General features: G+C 44.9%; 1 long non-coding RNA gene across 2 annotated transcripts in view; it reads right to left on the bottom strand.

Annotated features, from left to right (window-relative positions):
• Window positions 1-13,323, bottom strand: part of LOC110357290 (uncharacterized) — a 41,548-nt gene that overhangs the window by 13,355 nt on the left and 14,870 nt on the right. The window contains exon 3 of one of the 2 annotated variants that reach the window (XR_010473025.1): window positions 702-12,956. The exons of the other annotated variant lie outside the window; for it this stretch is intronic. This is a non-coding gene — a long non-coding RNA (uncharacterized LOC110357290). Of the gene's footprint in view, window positions 1-701; window positions 12,957-13,323 lie in introns of those variants that run through there. 2 annotated transcript variants of the gene reach the window in all.

The raw sequence follows: 13,323 nt of genomic DNA on the forward strand, positions 1-13,323 counted from the left end.
CTCCACCCCTCGCCTTCCCTCTGCTCATCATGGCAAGTATCAACGGCTGCTCTGTGCGCTGTTTTTATGGCCTCTGAGCTCCATCCACGCTCAGATCAGATCATGCAGTGCCAGCCAGCACAGCATGTTAGCAGGTATGAACAAATGGTTTGTTACAGATGCTGTCATGCTTTTATAAGAAACACCTCTGGCTGCAGGAAAGAGCTTTAATAGAATTGCCAAACTGATTTACAAATGAAACCGCTGTTCAGTGCAGGAGATGGTGCTCCTACAGTCTTTGGATTTTGGAGTTTATTTACAACATGGGTGTTGTGTCATATTCATTTGACAAAGAGAAAAAGAAAATAATAATTGTTTGGGCTACTGCTGGGTTTGTTTATGGCTGATATGCCTAGTCTGGACAAGGCAAATTCCCCATGTAATGTTGCAGATAAATGACGGAAGGATTGATCTTCTCTCAGCAGGATGCTGAGGCATGCCCTGGGGAGCACCACTGCATTGTTTTAAATAGTGTAGTAGTAAATAAAAAGTGGATAAACCTACCTGTTGAGTGTATATGGGAAGTCTGCTAACTCTGTATTCCCTGAACTGGAGGCAGATAATCTCCTTAATCTCTGTTTACTCTCAACTGCACACAGGTTTATTGGGAGGCAAGCAGCTTTCCATGCGATGCAGAATGCAATTACAGTGAGATTGTCCCTGCGCATCCAGTGGCTCCCGGTCAGTAATGGAGCCACACACGCTGCCAGTGTCACTATAGCAAGGAGAGCTGCCAGGACCACCGCTGGGCTGCGAAGGTGTCCCCGCTTCATGTGTCTGACAGGCTGACGAGAAGGATTCCATCCTGCTTTCCTGCTCCTGGGGCATCCACGACTGGTGGTAGAGAGCTGCAAAACTAATTTGTCCTTGGCACCAGTTATTTCTTTTTGTTTTACTGTCTTCTGATTCCCTCTTTCACTGCTGCTGATGTGATGTGTTTATAATCTCCCATCAAGTCTCTCTCCTCACCCTGTGCAATCACTCTACAATGCACAATTCAGATTTTGTGAGTCTAGCTTCCCCTTCTCCTTCTCATATTTCTCTTCATTCCTTGCCACCTAGGTGGTTTTCTTTTTGCACTTGTCAGCAGTTCTTATCTAATGTTTGTGCATTTTTGTGAGAAGAGACAAAAAGAAGAGCAGGATCATGGAGCATCCTTGTCTGCAACAGCCTCACCCTTTTGTTCATCATGTTCATCCTTGAACAGCTCTGACAGTCTCTCTAGCCCTGTTGTAACATAATGGCATGGGCTCTATACGGTATACGGAGGACCTCCTAGTCTCTCTAACTAGAACTTCTTGCACTGAACTCAAGAAGAACATCGGTTTTAAAATCTTTGCATTGTAGCACTTAGCTAGACAAATAAATCTGACTTTTGTCAAGGATATCTGTGTCAGCTATTCTAATTGCTTAGCTTTCAAATTCTAACTACCAGAGGAATTGTGTTAGCTCTGAGTTTTGGTGATTTGTTTTTTCCTCTAATTCTGTGTAATAAGACCAGCACAATAAAAGTGTTTTCAAATAAATGTTTCAACTTCTATTACACATTTCAAGTCTGGTTTAAGATAGATTGTGATTGTCATGGAGAAGGACTGAAGACAGGCAGACTTGACCCAAAACAGAGGTGCATACTCTATTAGTAAGCCATGACAGGTGAAGAAATAGTGGAGTAATAGAAATAATCAAAAGAAGCGAAGATGGTAATCATAACTGTCACTGTTGATAGCAGTTTCATACCAAAGAAGTGCTGTTCAATGGGGAGATAGCAACAGCCACAAACTCATAAAAGAACAGTATGAAAAGACTGTACACTGAGCCAGGGGAAGCAGCTGATGGGCTCAGTGTCTCCTTAGACTCTTCTGCAATAAAGTTCAACAATGTCTCAAGGGTGGTCGTGATGGGTAAGAGGTCTCAGTGTGCTCCTTGCAATGGGCTTTGTGAGATTCAGGCCACAAAGCACAAAGGCAATGAAATGACAGATAATAGTCAGTTTTGCTTTCTCTGCTCCTGGCACTGAATGAGATTTGCTGTCCTGAACCCCAGAAGCCAGAGGCAGCTCTTGACTTAGGAATGGGCTGGAGTCCGGTTCAAATGCCTTTTTACCTTTTATCACCTTCCTCAAGCCAAAGAGGGGACAAAATGTTCTTATATTGCTGGGGTCATGTTTCACAGCTACACTGGGATTTGGAAGCCCTAGTTACTCATGTTCAACCCTTCAAATATGCTGTTTTCCTGCACAATCAATAGGCTTATGCTTTTGACCCATTCAGTTTGGTGGTCTATGTCTGATAACAGACTTTGGCTTTATATCATCAAGAAGAAACACATTAACTGAAAATGATCACATTTATTGAAGAGATGCCTGAAATAATGCTTCTGAACAAATTACAGCTAGATGATCAGGACAGACACCAGTGGCTGAACAAGAGAAAAAATAGCCTGAAATCATCTTTATCTAATCTAATTTGAATCCATGTATGGTCATTAAGGAAAAACCTATGCACCTATAACTGTATTCATTCAAAAGGGCAAAGGCATGGCAAACAATTTTTTATACAGGCATACAGAAATAGCACCAATTAACCTGTCTTGGTCAGCTGTCTAGATAAAAACATGTTGCTCAGTAGTTCTTGCAATAGTTACAGCTGCCAAGAAAGGATTTTTCCCTGAAAAAAAAACCAAAAAAAAAACAACAAAGATTGTTAAAATGAAATGGACAAGGAAGTGTCAGGGAGAAGAACCAGCCAACTAGTAACAACGTTCAAAAGTTTAGATTGCAATTTTCAGCAGGAAGTCAAGAAAATGAGATTAATTTGCCAACATTGCTCTCACCACCGTGAACTCAGGGCCCCTGGTCTGCCAGTTTCCAGACACTGGGACTTCCTTCCCACAGGCAGGACTAAGGGGGGTGGTTGGTCATTAGCTGGACTGAAGACAAAAGTGGGATCCGGCTTTAGTTCTCACGGAGTTATTATCTCCTCTTAATTAAAATGTCACTTCACTTCTCCTTCAGAAGAAGGAGCCCCTAAAATCTGTTAAAGCCCTCAAGGCTAAGTAGGAAAACTTACATCCCAAACAACCTGAGGAAAGAGAAGAGTTGCTTGTCCAAATTAGAGAGACAAATTCAGGAGAATATTTGCCAACTGGTTCCAGAAAGGAAATCTTTATCCTCGAGATGAAGCCAATTAGTAAGGCTCATGACTGCATGTTCCACAAAGGGCATTTTGTGGGAGGAGAAAAAAAGCACCAGTGTTAGATTTTGAAAAAGTGACATATTTCTTGTCCTTTCTGTACACTAGGCACAAAATGCCGTATGGCAAAGCCTTCTTCTAGTGACCATACTGGTCTGTGACTTCTGCCGTTTTGACCACCATGCAAGACCCTTGCAAGGTCTTCTCTACTAGATGCATCCCTAGCACAGGGCCCACCAAAACTTGCTGATCCTCACAATCACAATCCTGAGAGTATGTGGCTTGTTTCCAGTGACTTGAATGCTGTATCTGACTCATATTCCCTATTTTGTTTATATACTCATCATGTTTGCTTCCCACTTAGGCACCAGTGTAGCTCATGTCACAAAATTAGAAAATGAAACAGACTTGTTAGAGACCAAATATAATCTTTGATTTGACTCAGTGGTGTTTATGTGGAGCTACCCAGACATATTGTGGTTTGGCAGGTTGAATGACACCACAAAGGGTGGGTTATAATAACTTCCCAGTTCTTACCTCCCCCCAGACAAAAGACCTGAAATTAACTGGCATCTTCTTATTATATTGAAATAGATACACATGAACATGACTTTTAGGTCTGGATTCAAAATTTAAAACTCCCTGAAAAGGCTTGTTTCTTTCCCTCAGCTGTAGGAGTGATGCTCATGACAAGTACTACCTTTCCCTCCATAGATGCTCTTACTCATCGCTTCATGTATAAGACAAGATCATCCCGATTTCACACTTTAGATGTCTGCAAAAGGGTGAATCATCTTTGTCTCTGACTCCAACTGGTTTGTTGTAAGCTCTTGGGCAGGTGTTGATGGATAAAGGGACCGGGAAAGGGATTCCCCAAGGCACATGGCAGGTGCAGTGCCTGGGCAGGGCCCGGGTGGCTGCATTCATTGCCAAGCGTGTCCATCTGTCCGAGGTGTGGCAGGTGAATCCATGCAGATAGCAGCAGCACAGAGTTGTTTTCTAGAGTTCATGTGGGGACCAAAGCGGGATCCAGCAGCCAACAGAGTGGATTTGTGTAGTCAACAGAAACAGGCACTGAAGGCAGTGGCGTCAGGAAAACAGACACAAATATAAAGGCACAGCAGCAACGTGATATCATGGTGAGGAATGGATCTGAGCTACCAAAGCGACTCAAGCAATCGTGCACAAGCCAGTTGCACAGGGTGTCCCTCAGCACAGGAGGGAAGATGGGCAAAGGACCCCATTCCTTGGCCCTGAGAACACACCACACAGTGATGGCAGTGAAGATGTGGCACAAAAAGAGATGGTCAACTCAGAGGATGCTGCTGGTGAAGATGGGAAAGACACTCTTTGAACCTCCTACCTACAAATTATGTAAAGTCGACCTGTTAACATTGCAAATTTCTGGCTAAGGTGATACGGTAACCTGAAGCTACTGAGTCTGTATCCTCTTCCTTATCCAGATATCTCACCATGTGTCCTGTACTCCTTCTCATTAGAGAAACATTGGTTTCAGGGTGGCACTGCCTCATTAACAGAGCAGTAGCAGCCACCAGAAGGGTCCCAGTGTTCCCTCTCCTCAGATACAGCCAGGCTGCATTCCCAGCAGGGTTTGCAGCAGCATTGTTGGGACTGGATCAAAAAGCTGTATGCTTAGCCTGAGATGGTCTCTGCATGCTTAATACTGAGTGCAAAAGAGCCATGCTGTAGCTGAGCCAGGTGGCCTGGATCTTATCTCTGTGGAAATAATAATACATCTCCTTCCCTCTAAACACTCTCTTCTCTAAGGGACGAGGTAGAAACTGTCCAGGACAACTCACTAGTAGTCTTGGAGATGGAGCTGAATTCAAGACAACATTGACCTCAGCTTTTGAATCCTAACCAGCCTGTACAGAGTCATCCTTACTTGCATCATGTTTTCCTTCCAACGCATATTCTCCAGAGGCCTGGGGACAAGCCACTTTCTTACACTGCATGACAGCTGAGCTAGGCTGATCTAGCATCCAGGAAGAGGAAAACCACACATCTTAATGGGCTAGCATTGAGTCTTGCCTAAGCTTTTGACTTGCTGTCTCCAGCAGGGTTTCCTGGGTGACCCCAAAAGCATAAGTCAGAACAGCACAGCAATGTGTGGAAAACATACTAAGCCAGGACAGCTGATAACATGGTGCTTTTATGTACAGCAGTATTGATCTCAAAACCAGATGCACATTTTTACAGCATTCAGCTCCTCTCACTGCTTACTCTTCACCTTGGTGTTACACTTCTCTCTTTTGTGACAAAACGACCACCCCATGGCTGCTAGTTGTGATGCTACATACACAGGATCGGGACGACTAGTACTTTGCCGTGTAAATTCCTTTGGTATTAAAAAAGAGCAATGACTCAACCTGTACCCAGAATGATGCCTTTGTGCCATATAAAGAGAGGGAACCGCACCATGAGATTTGCTGAATTTCACCTTTTTAACAGATAGTTTAGAAGCACAAACTCGTCTTGAAGGGTTGTACCTATCTGGGTATTCAGTACCGCTGGAGGCTTATCATTATGAGCGGGACTAGGCAGCTCAGGGCATTGCTCAGTAATCACCTTGGTGGATGCAGCAAGGACAGCTGACACCTGGCCTGGCACCAAGGCCTAGACTCAGGTGAAAATATTCGACAGCATGTGACTAAATGAGTCATAAATGGGGATTTTTCTGTCAGTCTAAGAAAACTCCCGTGTTATTCCTGTCACATAATCCATCTCATATTTTTGTGTTGGAGAACTACTGGATCCCTCTGTGACAAATATCATTACATGGAGCCTATAAAGGGTCTGACCCAGTGCTCCTCCAAGACCCTTCTGTCATGATCAGAATAATCCAGAGCTCTCAAAACAACATGTGTTCTACTCCAATATTGAAGGAGGGGGGTGGAACTAACAGGAGCCTTGTCTGAACATCTAATTATCCTACTCCAGTTTTGTGAGGAAAGCATTGATATAAGGGGTTGGATGGGTAGAAACAAGAGGAACTGGTGCTCTAGATGTACTTCTTGTGCTTTTTCTAGAGCATACAATGTACCTGCTCGTGATGTTAGTATTATTTTGGGGGCATGGACCAGGTTTGACAGCATACTGAGTAATCACTGTGAAGTGCTGCATACCAGAGGGTTGTGATGGAGCTGGTGCAGATGTGATCCCTCAGTCCTCGATGGGTTGTTGGATCCTTAATCATGAATGCCAGGAACTAAACCTGGTCTTCATATGAGCTGTTGCTCCCATGCCCTTGGAAGGTTTAGGCCACAGACATAAAGTTTTTCCTCAATTCACTGTTTATCAAACTGCTTGAAGTGGTGATAATAAGAAGGAGCAAGAAATCTCCTCTGGTGTGTTATAATGGCCTACTGGTGCTAAGGGACTGCTTTTTGGGGTCTTGTATATGCTTCTTACCAAAAAAATATCCTGTCATGTCACACACACAAATCTGGGGGCACCAAGGAGACTGGTCATGTGCAGTGAAGCTCAGGGTATTTTGGGGCTTGTGATGCACTGAGAAGTTTCCCCTGGTCCCAGCAGGAGAATTGGCCTGGAGTGACCGTAGAGCTCCCTCCTTGGGTTGTCATATCCCTGCCTGGCACTGTTCTAGCCCCTCAACGGAAGGCCACGAGGCTGAAGAGGCTTATGACAAAACCTCTCTGCCCATGGGATCAATAATGAGGAGAGAGGTGGATGTGCCACAGTCTCTTCTTGACAAGTGTTATTCATACTCCCCTTCAGATATGATTGGTGCATATAAATCACAGCAGAGACTACCTCAACATGTCCCACTTAAATCCTGGAAGAGAAAGTGCAGCTGGATTTTCTTTCTCTTTCAATTCTAAAGAAGGAGAATAATATTCAATATAGTGGAAAAGCTCTTTAATCCCTCACACACAGTACAGAATAGGGTAAAAGGCTCAGGATCCCTGAAGTGAGTGAGTGACTGACAAGGAATGCTGTTTTCCCTTTCATAAGTCAAAAATCATGGCATTTTTCTTGAATTCAGTCCCATTATTGTGGTTTTCCCTATTTCCAATATGAGCATCAACCCTCCTCATTGTACATAGCTACATAATTGCATTTTAACTCTCACAGAGGACAAGTTTGCTGTTTCAAACCAGTAATTCTTACGATTTGCTGCTCCAGTTGCAGCTCAGAGGCTGCACAGACAAATAGGGAGAGTTCTGAACAACTCACAGTCCAGAAGAGCCTCCTGGGCAACAACCAGATTAGACACAGGCTGGGGGGAGGGCGGGGGGGACACGGCATCTCAGCCGCTGGAGGACTGTGGGTGCCAACTTCAGCCTTGTGAGCCACTACCCTTACACTGACTTGTGTAACTACTCTCCAAGGAAAATAAAATGGAAAACAAAAGCATTAGGGTCTGACCTCAAAGTTGGATGTTTATTACCTCAAGCAACAATTAAGTTCAACTCCAAATACGCCTGATTGTTCATCTCATTTGGTCGCTTTGCTTTCCTCTTCCTTGCGTGTCTCACAGTCATTGACTGTCCCGTTCTGCAGCTAAAGCTGCTTAATTGCAGGGGGAAAGAAGGTTTGCTGTTCATTAAAATGCTCTTTTTTCATTGCTGCTTGAGTCTTAATCCCTTCCTGCTCTCATAGTTAGTAAATGTTAAACATTGCACGCTCTCAATATTTACCTATTTTAACCCTGACTCACTCTGTTTATTTCCATAATGCATGCCTCTTCGCATTTTACTTCTCAATACCCGTGTTCATTTTTTTAAATCACAGAATATCCTCATTTGTTTTAATTTGTAAGCACTCAAGTAGTTTCTATTTTTAGTTTGTTTTTTAACTCTTTTTCTTTTCTTCTTGTCCAGTTCTTTTTTTCTGGGATGTGGGAGGTTGGGAGGTTCTTCTCCAGCCCAGAATCCCACATCTCTCTGTATACTCGGCTTGGAGGTTCTACCTACCCATTAGAAACATTCACCTCACATTTTCCCCTGCAGAAATACTAGGGTCCCCTGAATCATCTAAATCATCTAATGAACCCATAAGCATCTCATACTCCACTGTTTGGCAAAGACAGAGCTGAAAGCATCAGGAGACAAATTATCTCCATAGCTCAGCTTACTGCTTAGCAAAAGAAAATCAAAAGGAAGATGTTAAAGGCAGACCCTATGGGAAGCCAGCATGGTTAGCAATGGAAAGAAACCCTTTCCCTCCCCACTGCTGGTGATGAATCTTCTTTCCCTTTCAGCTGGTCCCAGTCCTCCCCTCAGAAAGCTAATTACCAATGTAGGGCACATAGGGGCTGCCATACAGCGTTAACTCTCAGTCCCCTAATGAGGCGGTGCAGCAGATGCTGGGGTTATTTGGAGGCTATATGTGCCCCCTCGACCCCTCTGAGGAGCTGCACCAGGGTGAGGTCACCACGAGCTCATCCAGGGAGCCTCTCTGGGGATGGCTTCAAGCCAGCAAACAAAGCAGCAGACAGAAGGGTTAATACTGCTCAATAAATGAAGCAGCACCAAACAAGAGAGGCTTGAATCTTTCCTCCCCTGCAATATAATTTGTTAGTTGCTGGGAGCCTCCCCTCATTTAACCGGGGCCTTTCTCTCAGACAAATCAAGGCGGGTGCTGCTTGCACAGCTGCAACTTTCATTTCCAGTTTGGGGGCAGAAAAGGAGTTCTTTTCTCCTCCTTTGTATCATCCTAGAATAAAAAAAGAGAAGAATAAATAAAAATCCCCTCTGTGAAGAATATGACACTGAAAGACCATTGTGCATGGCACAGCCCCCTCCTCCACCCACCCATCACCCTCTGGACACAAATCTCTCTCTCATTAACTGGACTTTTCATAGAGAGGCTGTTGCCTAAATTAATTTGGAATAATTTATTGAATCTGATTCATATCAACTTAATAGGGCTTTATTTAAGCGCAGAAAATCTATTTATCACCAGCAGTAATTACAAGTGTGGTTAGAGGGTTAGCCCTTCCAGCACACACACCAGTGGGGCTCAGCAATGCTGGCCCCAGAGGGTAAGGCTCTCACAGGCATCGCCAGAAGCTGGATGGGACAACTCAAAGGTATGCCAAAGGTTTAATTCCAAATAGCATAACACCCCTCCCCTCACCCTTCTCCCGTTCCCACATCTTACTGGCCTCTATCATGCACAGCTTCTCCTCCAGCTTCTCAGCACCAGATTGACCCCCCAGCCTTGCCCGATCTTGCACTTTGCCAGACATTTCCCTACACCCATCCTCTCCACCTCTCCCTCACTGCCTGCATAGCCCTTTCCCATCCCGTATCCAGCCCTCCCAAACAGGACCAGTTTCACATGTCCCAGCGGTGATGGGGAGGTATCCTTGCCACCCAGTGAAGATCAGATACCAAGCTCCACAACGCAAAATAGATGTCCCACATTCACTACACCCCTGTGCCCACTGCTGTCCTTACTATGTCCTAGGAGTGTGTAGGAAAGGGGAAGAACTGTGCTACAAAGTGCTTTTGAACAAGAGGATTCCTTCTCTTATCTACTTGCAAATCATTTATGACAAGCCAAAGAGGCCCATCTTGAGATGAGGTAGCAGTGCCTGTCCCTATGTTTTCTGTCACCTGGTCCCACCTGCGTGCTCCACAGCTTTGGCAGTGCTTCCTTTTCCATGGCTGTTGGGTGGAAAAGACCTGAGCTGTGCTTCCCAGGCGGTGGCACAGAAGCACAGGTGGGCACAGTGGCAGGGATGCTCAGCAGTATGCCCATGCTGGCACCTTCATCTTGCTGTACCATCAGCTGTGCCACCAGCACCAGGGAACAAGGAGAGTTTGCTCTTTGTTCCTGGGGGATTATCCCTCCCCGCCACTGCCCACAGTCACCGCCTGCTCTGGCAATTCAGCAGTGACTGACTCCCTTTCATGCCGCAATCTGTCAGGCTGGGGAGTGGTTAAAAGAAGAGGCTGTCCTCCCCATATGCCCTGGGCTTTTCAGTTTCTAACCCCAGAGCTGCTCAGCTGTGTGTGTCTGAACGGTGCTGACTAATAAAGGCTTTCATCTCAGCCATGGCATCTGGACTATTGTTCACATATGCCACTGACTGTGCCTGAAGCCACTTGCATAGACCGGTTTTCCTCAAGGCATACCTAGCATGAAAGGGTTTCAGATGGACGCATGCACACAGCAGGCTGACCTCTCCATGGTGCACAACTGCCTTCCTTCCCTGCTGCTCCTCTCTTTCCACATTACATTAATTTTAGGGGCCTATATATGTTATGCCTTATGGGTAGATCTGTTGTGATACAGCTACTCTCTGCCCACTGCCATTCCAGCTTGCCTGTGTCAGGCTGTGTTTGGTGGCTATCAGTTGTCAGTAGCCACCACTGAAGGTTAAACCTTTATTTTAGGCTTACTAGGGCCATGCTGAAGTTTGCTCCAGAAGCTCATGGTCACCACAGGCATCTGTCGAAAGCAAGACCAGGGGCAGGCTCAGTGCTCTGACCTTGTGAGGCTGCTTCTGGGTACCCAAACAGATCACAAGCATCACCATGATATGGTGTATCACAGTATCACAGTATGTTTGGGATTGGAAGGAACCTCAAAAGATCATCTAGTCCAATCCCCCTGCCAGAGCAGGAATGCCTAGATGAGGTCACACAGGAACATGTCCAGGTGGGTTTTGAATGTCTTCAGGGAAGGAGACTCCACAACCCCCCTGGGCAGCCTGTTCCAGTGTTCTGTCACCCTCACTGAGAAGAAGTTTTTTCTCAAATTTAAGCGGAACCTCTTGTGTTCCAGTTTGATCCCATTACCCCTTGCCCTATAATTGTTTGCCACCGAGAAGAGCCTGGCTCCATCCTCATGGCACTCACCCTTTATATATTTATAAACATTAATAAGGTCACCCCTCAGTCTCCTCCAAGCTAAAGAGACCAAGCTCCCTCAGCCTTTCTTCATAACGGAGGTGCTCCACTCCCTTAATCATCTTTGTTGCCCTAGGCTGGACCCTCTCCAGCAGTTCCCTGTCCTTCTTGAACTGAGGGGCCCAGAACTGGACACAATATTCTAGATGGGGTCTCACCAGGGTGTGAATAGGTGTGAATATGGCTTCATGGCCACATTGTAAATCTCATGCCCAGAACAGGCAGGGAAGGCAGAGAGAGACTGCAAAGGGACCTTAGCTTCCTAGTGCTCCCAGCACTGACATGTGCTCCGCTGCCACTGCCGATTAAAATTAAATGGGGAGTGGGAGGGTGAGGGAGAACAGAAAGACACCCTTTCACAGCTGCCTGAAACCCTCTGACCCTTTAGATGAAAAATTAGCATCATAATACTTAACGGTATCACAGTGCTGTTAATTTGTCTCTCATTGTCCTCCTGAAAGATGCAAATTACATCACCCATCACTAATTCTCAGCATCAGAGTCCTCTCCAGAAGAAGCTAACCGATAAGCAAGTTATTCTAAAATCAGCCTAATGGGCTTCTGCTGAACCTGAGCACAGCTGGTGAGCCTGCCAGTGCACAGCGCACATTCGTAACACAGCGGTGGGTGAATGAGTGGGCTTGGCACATTTGCAGCAGAGCATCTCTATTCCTGTTACAGCAGTAGGCCATCACCTGGCTGGGAGCAGAGAGGAAAAGCCCTCGTGATTTGCATGCCACAAAAATGGGTAGTATCAAAGAAAGACAGTGCAGGGACAGCATCTTCCCTGGTTTTCATGGTCTTCTGTGCAGATGGAGAAGAGATTTTTCAAAAGCCCAAAGGAAACATTGACCTAAGGCTACTCTCTGAAGATATTGGCCACCATGGAGAGCTTTTGCAAATCCTGTCCCCAGGCAGAGAAAAAGCCTTTCATTTGAGTAAAGGGAGGGAGTGGTGGGAGTCAGGAAATAACGGAGCCATGATCTGAACTTCTATTTCTGGAAAAAATCCCAAAACAAATAATCAAACACATATTTTGCAAGCATCTAGATGATAAGGCTGAAGAAAATTGAAGTTAATAGGAACGTGTCAAGAATAAATCACGTTAACACAATCCAATTTCCTTCTTGACAGGGTAAAAGGTTTTGTGGATGAGGCAGGAACAGTATATGTCATGTGCCTTCAGTAAGGTTTATGACACTGGTCTCACACGACATACTCATAAACAAGTTACGGAAGCATGGCCCAAAGGCAGATTCTACAGACTCAGTACAAGGGTAGCTTAAAACTGCTCACATTTAATTGTCAAGTTGAAGTGATTCATCAGCTGAGATTTTGCAGTGATTGTTCCTGTAGCAGATGTTATTCAATGTTTTCATTAATGACTTAGATGATGGAATGAGAACATAATTATTAAATTTGAAGGTGGCATTAATCTGTGAGGGACTGCAGGCACATTTGAAAATATTAGAATTCAAAATGGTCTTGATAACTTAAAGAAATAGTCTGAAAATAACAGGAGTCACTTCAGTAAAGGCAAGTATAAAGTAGAATATTTAAGAAGGAATAATCAAATTCTTAAATAGAAAACGGAGATGGCAGGATGGGTAGTGTGTTGGCTGGAAGAAAAGGCTTTATAAAGCATCACATATACACACTTTAGACAACAGTTACATTTTGATGGAAAAAATCTAAATCAGACTGAGATGTACAAACATAACCTGTAAGACAGATGAAGTGAACGTACATTGCTGGGTCAAGACACTGCTGCTCAGAGGTGGTTCATGAGCCACACGGGTATGCCTGTCCACAGCATGCTGGTCTGCAGGAGAGCATAGCAGGAGATGACTGGTGGCAGTAATTCTCCCAGTCAGAGCACTTTTACGCACAGCTAAATGCCTGAAAACATCCCAAAGGTAAATCTTCCCAGCAGCGTAAACTGGGAAAAATTAGAACTGCTTTCGCCCCTCCCTCTCACGTCCACCCAGCTGTGCAGCCCCTTTGTTCCACATGATCAGTAGATGGTGCAGCCTGAGCAGCCAAAGTACCAACAATGCAAAAATAAGTGTTTCCTTTGCAATCTCTTGACAGTAGCTGAACTGGCTGAAAATGAATCCATCCTTTTTTTACTTTACAAGGGTTGAATTTTGACCAGGTCAGCTCCCTGAATCCTCCCTAACCAGCCACCC

The sequence above is a fragment of the Columba livia genome, chromosome 5 (genome assembly GCF_036013475.1).
Source record: "Columba livia isolate bColLiv1 breed racing homer chromosome 5, bColLiv1.pat.W.v2, whole genome shotgun sequence".
Taxonomy (NCBI): Eukaryota; Metazoa; Chordata; class Aves; order Columbiformes; family Columbidae; genus Columba; species Columba livia.